The sequence below is a fragment of the Silene latifolia genome, chromosome 6 (genome assembly GCF_048544455.1).
Source record: "Silene latifolia isolate original U9 population chromosome 6, ASM4854445v1, whole genome shotgun sequence".
NCBI lineage: Eukaryota > Viridiplantae > Streptophyta > Magnoliopsida > Caryophyllales > Caryophyllaceae > Silene > Silene latifolia.
The window spans coordinates 14,423,957-14,435,198 of record NC_133531.1 but is presented as its reverse complement, the minus strand read 5'-3'; the positions used below and the strand labels follow the sequence as shown (position 1 = coordinate 14,435,198).

The following is an 11,242-nucleotide window of genomic DNA, read 5'->3' as shown; positions in this document are numbered from 1 at the left end:
TCCTCTATTATTGCCGTAATAAGCCTGGAATTGTCGTTCTCCGTTTTGCAAATGGGTATGCATCATTGAAAGACACTTTGAGCTCTGAGAGTTTATGATTTAAGAGGTATTACCTCTTAGTTGGATGACACATTTACTTGAGAAATACTGAAATACATGTGAAATTGCATATCTTAAGGTCCTACTGTTTCTTTCACTTTTATAACTTCTCCGTGCACCTCCTCCCTTCTTCCATTTTTGTTTTATGCATACACATTACATTTACCATTTGGTACTCTTATGGCTTCTCCCCTTTTGCTTTCCTTTTCTTCGACTTTCTCAGTTTTTCGTTTGCCTACCTTCTACACCTGCTTTTTATAACTTTTGCTTGTTGTAGCCATGGTACAATATGAGGTAATAGTAACAAAACTGCAGCGGTCAGTAATTTCATGAGCCATTGTAGTTATCTTATAACCAGCTCCTTTTTCTAGTTCATTTGAGCTCTATTACTCCGCTAATAACTATCTCCAACCCAATGACTACATTACACCATCAAATTGACAAGTTTTTGACAAAAGATCAAAACTTTAGACATGGGTCTTCATTATAATCACATAAAAATCACTAAAAACATAAAAATCAATTAAAAGTGTCAAATAACAAGCATAATTTACAAATCAAAACAAATTGAAGGTGGCCCAGATCAGAACATAACCCAATACAATACCAGACACATCAAATTACATGAACTAATTAAATCAAACAAAAAGATGAATCATGGTGAATAAATTTCAGTAAAATGGTAATTGAATTAGAGAAAAAGATGTATACTTGACTCTCATACGAGCAAGACGATCAACAACGGAAGTGCTTTTCTCAAGCTTGGGTTATTTTGTTCCAAAACTGTAACTTGAAAGTGGATGGACTGTTACTACTGATGATGAGTTAGCCACCATTGTTGTTGCTTTCTTCTCTTTGTGGCGCGCCAATGGAGAGATGTATTACAGTATTAAACTTCGAGTTAGTATCAAATGGTCATGTAGAATATTGAAGGTCGTATTTCCTTTTTGCCTTTATAGTGACAACTAAACTAATTCCTTTGCTAGCTTTGGCGAAAAGCATGAGAACAAAGTGGAAAAGTACTCTGTATATATAATTTAAGTTCCTCACTTATTAGTCATCTTCCTAATAATTGGAACTTTCGCTATTGTTTTGCGCTTATGGGAAAGTTAATGGCTGATGGGTCTGAGACTCGATAATAAAAAGGTTACTTCTGATATCGCGTGCAATAACAGTCGTTAAATAGACGACCTGTATAAGCAGTAGGCTATGGCTCATTGGCTCATTGCATTAGCCGAGCTCAACTAAGTATGGTATTTGACCAAGTCCATCATAATAGGTTATCTACTCTGCAATTCGAGATACGAGACATTTAAATTGACTATTAAGAGGGAGTAATTGAGCTGTTAACTGATATTTAAAACGACACAATAAATTTGACCTCACTAATAACTGCTAACTTATAACTATGACTGAGAGGCCGTGGTAAATAGGGAATAGAGAGGATTTGGAACAGACGTTAAGAGAATTGTAGGTCAAGATCGTACCTTTACGACTTGCTTCTGACTTCCGTGCCCTCATTTCTCCCCATACCTTCCTCCACTCCTCATGCTCCTATGACATAAGCGATGAATGAAGCCATATCCAGCTCAATTGCGCCACCTTGAGCCATAGAACCACAGAGGGTTTGACTGACTTCTTTAGCCCTTTTTCTCATTCCCTCGCCTTCCTCAGAACCCATCAGCTTCTTCTTCACATTCTCCAGGATGTCTGAGGTTATAGTCTGCTACCCTGATTCTTGTATTGGTTTTACTCTTTATTTTATTTTATTTTATTTTATTTTATTTTATTACTTCCTTTAAGCTTCTGATAAATGTGATTTCCCGTATCAAGATACAACCGGGCTCTTAATCAGTGCGTGATAATTCGCTGTAATAATAATTACAACATATAGGGGATACAACAGACCAAATCACTGTGTAATAATGTTTAAGGAGAAGACGAAGGTGCAGGGAGAAAGGGGAACATAGAAGAACGAAGGAAAGATGGAAACTTGGAAATATCCCAGTAAGGTTATGCACAAATGAGGGATGATCTAGACTTTACCACTGCTAGTTTTTAATAAATCTCAAATTAAACACATGAGATTTTTAAACATAGAAGCTATAATATAATTGCACACACAACCTACCCCCATTAAAGGTCCGCACTCGAACAAATTAAAAACATATATTTTTAAACCCCAAAACCCAAGTAACTAAACCAGTTTATCCATGAAAAAGATGCAACGGGTAATGAAACCCTACCTGCTACATAATAGCTGCAAATTCGTCTCCAAACTAAGCTGTGACCTGAGCTGAAAACGAGCCATAAGAGTGTCCCTAACACCAGTTCGCAACCAAAAGCAAAATCCAGTTACTAAATTTACATATAAACCAAAACAGACAGTGCACCTTAAATGAGTGCATAGAGGGAGACAAGATACTTACTTGCAAAGTCATAACGACCTTAGTGTTCATCTCCCAAGCTTTACACAACAAACGAAGTCTTTGTAGCATAGAAGACCACAGGATAAGGTGTATCATTGAGACCCAAAATAACTTTCAAATGTATATCAAAGAGATAGAATTTCCTTGTTCAATGTTAGATATAAAGGATTTTGAAAGTAGACGAAACTATTACATCTTCTAATGATAATCTGGGTCACAAATTCAAAGAACGTGGCAAAATTCAGAAAGCGTTTGTGACAAATTATCAGAGACGACTACCAAATCGAAGACTAAAAAAGTGTCAATTTGTGTTATACCATCATATTCCAAAACTAAGGAACAATAAGTCTTTAGTTTCATAGGAAACGTAGATTTATACAAAGAACTTCAGAGTCCATGCCCTTTATTCTTACCCCTAAGAGTCTCCTAATGGAGCACGAGCTTGCACTTGACACTTCCATGCCTCACCATCTAGTGGATATGCCTCCATGGCGTACATCTTGGTTTACAAAAGCTCGACAAAGTCGGCAATTGCGATGTTAAGTTCTCGTTGAAAAGCATATGTTGTGCCTCTTCCGATTAGCTCGTTTGGTTAGTTTGCATCCTCCTTCGCACCGCCACCACCACCACCGACCACTAGCCACGAGAACCATGAATATTAGCCAATATTTTTGACATAATATACAAAAACATTACATGATTTCTAAAAAGATCCTGCAAATAAAGGGAGGGGTGGTTGGATATTCACAAATTATGCACGATCGGACATGCATACAATACAATTTTCAAAATGTCGTTTATTGTTGAAACCACGTATTTCCAAAGTATCATTTGCATAAAGTTGTACATATAAATATATAATATATACCCGGATTATATAAATATGAGAAATTGATATTATTTGACCATCGAAATTTAAGGTACTCTGCAAATTTCCTTTCCACTTTCGACACGTATGGTGGAGAATAATCATGAGAGTCTTAGATTAGAGGTATAATGGTAAATTAAAACCTTTTTTTTTTTTTTTGTAATCGGGCGGTGGAGTTTGACAACTTCGGCTATTTCATCATCCTTCTCTCCTTTTCCTGTGAAAATTACACTTCCTATCAGCTCTTTTTGGAGCATTGTTGCCTGCAATATCTACATTTCATAGAGGTGTGTTAAACCAAACAAGAGAAAGAAGGGCAATAAAAAAACCTCGCTTTGGTCTAGAACTCATATTTGGATCAATATTAAACCCAAGCATATAGAAAAACTCGAAAAATGAAACCCAAACACAGAGACCATTAAACTCATCAAGTAATCAATCAAATCTAAGTTCTAATAAAGCAAGCTTGTGACAAAAGGATGATCAATAACTAAGTCTAAAAAATGTCCGCTAGCGGGACCTCATTCCCTTAATCCAAGACATATTCAAAAAAATTCAAACAATAGTCTCACTCAATAGTCTGCCAAAAGCCATAGGGGAAAAAACAAGCTAAATCCCGCCCATCTACACCTCTCCCAGCATCCCTCTCAATCTTTACAAAACAACACTCAAATCACCAGCCCCATAAACAAAACCAATCATAAATAAAAGCATAGCACGAGAGTGTAAACGAGACAAATTGACCTTGAACACTTTCGTTTCAACAAAACCAGGCATAAATAAAAGCATGATCTTCCAAAAAAGATGAGAAAGAGGAAAGAAATGGGAGTGTACGGTGAAGTCTTATATTAACGAGAAAACTACGTGATCATATGAAAAGAACCTTGATCCTTCATATGGACAGAAAACCAAAAATTCCTCACGATTAATCCTCAATAATCAATCACATTATTATAATAATTTTTATTAAAAAAAACCCTGAGATCAGCACGAAACAGGAGCATAGAAATAGAACTTGGGGCAGCGATAATAATAACTATCGGGACGTTTTTTAACTTGCTCATGTGTTTCTCTTACAACTGATGTAGGGTTTAGAAATATAGTAATTGTTTGTCTCTTACAAGCGAATTAGGCTAAAATCGGCTTGGGGGGGGGGGGGGGAGGGAGGGGGATTAAGATGTACCAACTGTCCTGACCACGGCATCGTACTTTGTCACATGTATGGGCAGTCCTGCAAAATCTAAATTGTGCAATGACGGCACAACATCAACTTGCCCAACAAAGTCGACAAATAAGTAGCATTTAGAGAAAGGCCAACACAGTAATTGACAATATAACATGAGATTTTTTTGTAGTCAAATATAAAAGACAATTTAACACAGCTACATAAAAGAAAAACAAGCAGTCAGCTGACAAATAGATAGGCTTACCCGAATATACACTGCTGTGAACATTATCCTTACTGAATCTTTTGAAGACGTTGCTTTTTACTGAATCTTTTGACATAAAAGGTCTTTGAAGTTGAGATTTAACATGATTTAGGCTGTTATCCAAACATCAAGTTATGAGCGTCATGTTTCGGGAAAAGAGTTCCATCAACGTCTCAATGCTTCTTGAACCAAACTATTGTCAACACAGAAAAAATGAATAAAATGAGTAAGTGGACAATTAAGGCAGCAGAAGCCACAAAGCCTTGGATTAGCTGAACTCATAAAACAGATACAATCTAAAATACCAAATCCCAGCTCATGACCCAGGGTGTCATTTTTGCGAGTTGTATTGCATCCTTGATTACTCGAGTTCACATTCAAATTGGGAATTAGAAGCAATAGTATTGGCAACAGGGGGAACATATAATCTCGTTATAATACCTTGAAGGTTGACTTAAAGGAGAAAATGAAGCAACAACAGGGCTAAGTGGCTTCTCCTTCTTGTGGCCAGTAGCAAGACACCTTGTTTGAAGTGAAGATAACCCATGTTTTAGATCTATCAACCAAAATACAACAGATATTACAAAGGTGCTACATAGTAAAGATCAAAACTTTGACGAATTTGCCAGAATTTCTTGGTTAATTAGCGTTAATGAGCAAAATAATTAGATAATAAGCGTTCATTTGAAACTATTTGGGTCCATAGTGTCCACATCATCACTTTTTATTTTTTTCCAATTTTTATATGAAACCGCTAAGAAACCTAGCGGATTCACTTAGTTTTTTTTTAATATATAAAAGGCAAAACCGCTAGGAATCTTAGCGGCTTACCATATCAGTACGGTCATTTTGTAGAATAGCTAATGGAAGTTGTTGAAAATTGTTGTAAACTTTGTAACAAGCCGCTGAAGTTCTCAGCGGCCTTGCTCTTCATTTTTTTTTTTTTCTAAAATAAAACAAATACAAATATTTGGACGATGACATTTTGTAAAGCCGCTAAGTTTCTTAGCGGTTTTATATAAAAATTAGAAAAAAATAAAAAGTGATGACGTGGACACTATAGACCCAAATAGTTTCAAGTGAACCCTTATTATCTAATTATTTTGCTAATTAACACTCATTAACCAAAAAATTCAATTTGCCATACTCAAAATCAACCCAACTTCTCTTATAACTAAATTATAAGGAAAAACATCATTGAAAAGCAAAAACAACATCATTCGGCTGAAATTTACAATCTTTAAGCATACACCTTGACATGGAGGCCATAACAATGAGGTAAATATTGCACAAATGATGAGAAAAACCGCAGAAAACAACATCATTCGGCTGAAATTTACAATCTTTAATGTTGTTTTTGCTTTTCAATGATGTTTTTCCTTATAATTTAGTTATAAGAGAAGTTGGGTTGATTTTGAGTATGGCAAATTGAATTTTTTGGTTAATGAGTGTTAATTAGCAAAATAATTAGATAATAAGGGTTCACTTGAAACTATTTGGGTCTATAGTGTCCACGTCATCACTTTTTATTTTTTTTCTAATTTTTATATAAAACCGCTAAGAAACTTAGCGGCTTTACAAAATGTCATCGTCCAAATATTTGTATTTGTTTTATTTTAGAAAAAAAAAAAAAAAATGAAGAGCAAGGCCGCTGAGAACTTCAGCGGCTTGTTACAAAGTTTACAACAATTTTCAACAACTTCCATTAGCTATTCTACAAAATGACCGTACTGATATGGTAAGCCGCTAAGATTCCTAGCGGTTTTGCCTTTTATATATTAAAAAAAAACTAAGTGAATCCGCTAGGTTTCTTAGCGGTTTCATATAAAAATTGGAAAAAAATAAAAAGTGATGATGTGGACACTATGGACCCAAATAGTTTCAAATGAACGCTTATTATCTAATTATTTTGCTCATTAACGCTAATTAACCAAGAAATTCTGGCAAATTCGTCAAAGTTTTGATCTTTACTATGTAGCACCTTTGTAATATCTGTTGTATTTTGGTTGATAGATCTAAAACATGGGTTATCTTCACTTCAAACAAGGTGTCTTGCTACTGGCCACAAGAAGGAGAAGCCACTTAGCCCTGTTGTTGCTTCATTTTCTCCTTTAAGTCAACCTTCAAGGTATTATAACGAGATTATATGTTCCCCCTGTTGCCAATACTATTGCTTCTAATTCCCAATTTGAATGTGAACTCGAGTAATCAAGGATGCAATACAACTCGCAAAAATGACACCCTGGGTCATGAGCTGGGATTTGGTATTTTAGATTGTATCTGTTTTATGAGTTCAGCTAATCCAAGGCTTTGTGGCTTCTGCTGCCTTAATTGTCCACTTACTCATTTTATTCATTTTTTCTGTGTTGACAATAGTTTGGTTCAAGAAGCATTGAGACGTTGATGGAACTCTTTTCCCGAAACATGACGCTCATAACTTGATGTTTGGATAACAGCCTAAATCATGTTAAATCTCAACTTCAAAGACCTTTTATGTCAAAAGATTCAGTAAAAAGCAACGTCTTCAAAAGATTCAGTAAGGATAATGTTCACAGCAGTGTATATTCGGGTAAGCCTATCTATTTGTCAGCTGACTGCTTGTTTTTCTTTTATGTAGCTGTGTTAAATTGTCTTTTATATTTGACTACAAAAAAATCTCATGTTATATTGTCAATTACTGTGTTGGCCTTTCTCTAAATGCTACTTATTTGTCGACTTTGTTGGGCAAGTTGATGTTGTGCCGTCATTGCACAATTTAGATTTTGCAGGACTGCCCATACATGTGACAAAGTACGATGCCGTGGTCAGGAAAGTTGGTACATCTTAATCCCCTCCTCCCCTCCCCCCGCCCCCCCAGTCAAGCTGATTTTAGCCTAATTCAGTTGTAAGAGACAAACAATTACTATATTTCTAAACCCTACATCAGTTGTAAGAGAAACACATGAGCAAGTTAAAAAACGTCCCGATAGTTATTATTATCGCTGCCCCAAGTTCTATTTCTATGCTCCTGTTTCGTGCTGATCTCAGGGTTTTTTTTAATAAAAATTATTATAATAATGTGATTGATTATTGAGGATTAACTGTGAGGAATTTTTGGTTTTCCTGTCCATATGAAGGATCAAGGTTCTTTTCATATGATCACAGAGTTTTCTGTTAATATAAGACTTCACTGTACACTCCCATTTCTTTCCTCTTTCTCATCTTTTTTTGGAAGATCATGCTTTTATTTATGCCTGGTTTTGTTGAAACGAAAGTGTTCAAGGCTGTCTCGTTTACACTCTCAGGCTATGCTTTTATTTATGATTGGTTTTGTTTATGGGGCTGGTGATTTGAGTGTTGTTTTGTAAAGATTGAGAGGGATGCTGGGAGAGGTGTAGATGGGCGGGATTTAGCTTGTTTTTTTCCCCTATGGCTTTTGGCAGACTATTGAGTGAGACTATTGTTTGAATTTGCTGGAATATGTCTTGGATTAAGGGAATGAGGTCCCTGCTAGCGGACATTTTTTAGACTTAGTTATTGATCATCCTTTTGTCACAAGCTTGCTTTATTAGAACTTAGATTTGATTGATTACTTGATGAGTTTAATGGTCTCTGTGTTTGGGTTTCATTTTTCGAGTTTTTCTATATGCTTGGGTTTAATATTGATCCAAATATGAGTTCTAGACCAAAGCGAGGTTTTTTTATTGCCCTTCTTTCTCTTGTTTGGTTTAACACACCTCTATGAAATGTAGATATTGCAGGCAACAATGCTCCAAAAAGAGCTGATAGGAAGTGTAATTTTCACAGGAAAAGGAGAGAAGGATGATGAAATAGCCGAAGTTGTCAAACTCCACCGCCCGATTACAAAAAAAAAAAGGTTTTAATTTACCAGTTATACCTCTAATCTAAGACTCTCATGATTATTCTCCACCATACGTGTCGAAAGTGGAAAGGAAATTTGCAGAGTACCTTAAATTTCGATGGTCAAATAATATCAATTTCTCATATTTATATAATCCGGGTATATATTATATATTTATATGTACAACTTTATGCAAATGATACTTTGGAAATACGTGGTTTCAACAATAAATCGACATTTTGAAAATTGTATTGTATGCATGTCCGATCGTGCATAATTTGTGAATATCCAACCACCCCTCCCTTTATTTGCAGGATCTTTTTAGAAACTGCGGTAATGTTTTTGTATATTATGTCAAAAATATTGGCTAATATTCATGGTTCGTGGCTAGTGGCTGGTGGTGGTGGTGTCAAGGAGGATGCAAACTAACCAAACGAGCTAATCGGAAGAGGCACAACATATGCTTTTCAACGAGAACTTAACACTCGCAATTGCCGACTTTGTCGAGCTTTTGTAAACCAAAGATGTACGCCATGGAGGCATATCCACTAGATGGTGAGGCATGGAAGTGTCAAGTGCAAGCTCGTGCTCCATTAGGAGACTCTTAGGGGTAAGAATAAAGGGCATGGACTCTGAAGTTCTTTGTATAAATCTACGTTTCCTATGAAACTAAAGACTTATTGTTCCTTAGTTTTGGAATATGATGGTATAACACAAATTGACACTTTTTAGTCTTCGATTTGGTAGTCGTCTCTCGATAATTTGTCACAAACGCTTTCAATTTTGCCACGTTCTTTAATTTGTGACCCAGATTATCATTAGAAGATGTAATAGTTTCTGTCTACTTTCAGAAAATCCTTTATATCTAACATTGAACAAGGAATTCTATCTCTTTGATATACATTTGAAAGTTATTTTTGGGTCTCAATGATACACCTTATCCGCAGGGTCTTCTATGCTACAAAGACTTCGTTTGTTGTGTAAAGCTTGGGAGATGAACACTAAGGTCGTTATGACTTTGCAAGTAAGTATCTTGTCTCCCTCTATGCACTCATTTAAGGTGCACTGTCTGTTTTGGTTTATATGTAAATTTAGTAACTGGATTTTGCTTTTGGTTGCGAATCGGTGTTAGGGACACTCTTATGGCTCGTTTTCACCAGTCACACTTAGTTTGGAGACGAATTTGCAGCTATTATGTAGCAGGTAGGGTTTCATTACCCGTTGCATCTTTTTCATGGATAAACTGGTTTAGTTACTTGGGTTTTGGGGTTTAAAAATATATGTTTTTAATTTGTTCGAGTGCGGACCTTTAATGGGGGTAGGTTGTGTGTGCAATTATATTATAGCTTCTATGTTTAAAAATCTCTATTCTATTTTAGCCTCCTTTAAGCACGTACCCGTTTCTTATTATGGTTATCAAAGGGCAAATCTAGGGCTTCTAAATGATTAGCTGTTATATAAAGGTTTCTCATAGAGGGAACATGTATTATGCAATGTTCGACATCAACCCAAAGAGAAGGTTCACCGAAATAATTGACTGTAATCACAAGAACCACCATGCTAAGCCTTACCCCCAAAGAAATAAAGGTTTCTCGATCTTGTCTTTTAGCATTGCAGATTTCTCTTTTCTTTCAAAGCTAAGCCTTCACATATCATGATCTGGTCGACCAGGCCAGATCATGATATTGGTTACCACTTCCTCTGTTCGCGCTTGAGTCCAATGTTTGGATGACCAGCTGACTGAAAGAAAGGCTCTCTTATATATATATATAATCTGACTTAATCCATTTAGCTATACTATCCTAAGATATATGAAAAAAAAAAAAAACTCCGAGAGATAAAAATACAGATGGAATGATAATCCCAACGCCCCCTCTATAACAAGGTAATTCAGTATTCCAAGATGTGTGTCGGCACATTTTTTTGTCATGAAGTTTGAGAATAAGCAGCTTCACCTGAAGATGTCATTGCCTCGCTGAATGATGCTCCCCTTACTGCTCGTCTCCTTCTGTTAATAACTGAAATTCAGAAATTTTACATGTCATTCAATGTTATACAACACAAATTTAGTGTCAATTATGTTATTTCTGGACTCTTAACATTCAGAGTCAAGAAACACCAATAGAAGAATTTTATAGATTAAAGTAGTAATATTTAGAAAGTATGAAGATGTACCTATGAGACCAAAAGTGTAAGGAATATTAAGGCCTGATTTTGGAGGAGTCTTAACCAGAATGTCCTTGGACTTTGTCCAATTCCAAATTCATAGTAATACTTCATATCAAACTGTAGAACATAGCATAAATCAGAATATTACCATACACTTGCCTTAGTGCCTCTAATATGACTATAAGCGTGTGTACACAAATGGCACCCAAAATAGTCTAGAAATGTTAATTGTTAGAGTAACACACCCAAAATAACCCAGAAATTTTAATTCGAATAATAATACTATAATAGCATCCCAACATGCAAATGAAAAAATAAGAAGATAAACAACAAGGCAACCCTCTAGACCCATCAATTTGACGTAACAATGAAAATACTCCCATTCTGCAAAATTGCTGTTGCTTAG

The 11,242-nt window shown here is 35.7% G+C and overlaps 3 long non-coding RNA genes across 3 annotated transcripts; 1 reads left to right on the top strand and 2 right to left on the bottom strand.

The window, feature by feature from the left end:
* Positions 1 to 460: 460 nt before the first annotated feature.
* LOC141586428 (uncharacterized) lies at positions 461 to 2,586 on the bottom strand. The gene is made up of 3 exons (XR_012519519.1): positions 2,529 to 2,586; positions 1,587 to 2,420; positions 461 to 952 (listed from the first exon to the last, which is right to left on the bottom strand). It is a non-coding gene; the product is annotated as an uncharacterized LOC141586428 (long non-coding RNA).
* A 966-nt stretch (positions 2,587 to 3,552) lies between these two features.
* Positions 3,553 to 5,417, bottom strand: LOC141658612 (uncharacterized). The gene is made up of 3 exons (XR_012549311.1): positions 5,268 to 5,417; positions 4,827 to 5,019; positions 3,553 to 3,668 (listed from the first exon to the last, which is right to left on the bottom strand). It is a non-coding gene; the product is annotated as an uncharacterized LOC141658612 (long non-coding RNA).
* Positions 5,418 to 6,804: 1,387 nt separating this feature from the next.
* LOC141658611 (uncharacterized) lies at positions 6,805 to 8,893 on the top strand. Its single transcript, XR_012549310.1, has 3 exons — positions 6,805 to 6,954; positions 7,203 to 7,395; positions 8,558 to 8,893. It is a non-coding gene; the product is annotated as an uncharacterized LOC141658611 (long non-coding RNA).
* Positions 8,894 to 11,242: the final 2,349 nt, after the last annotated feature.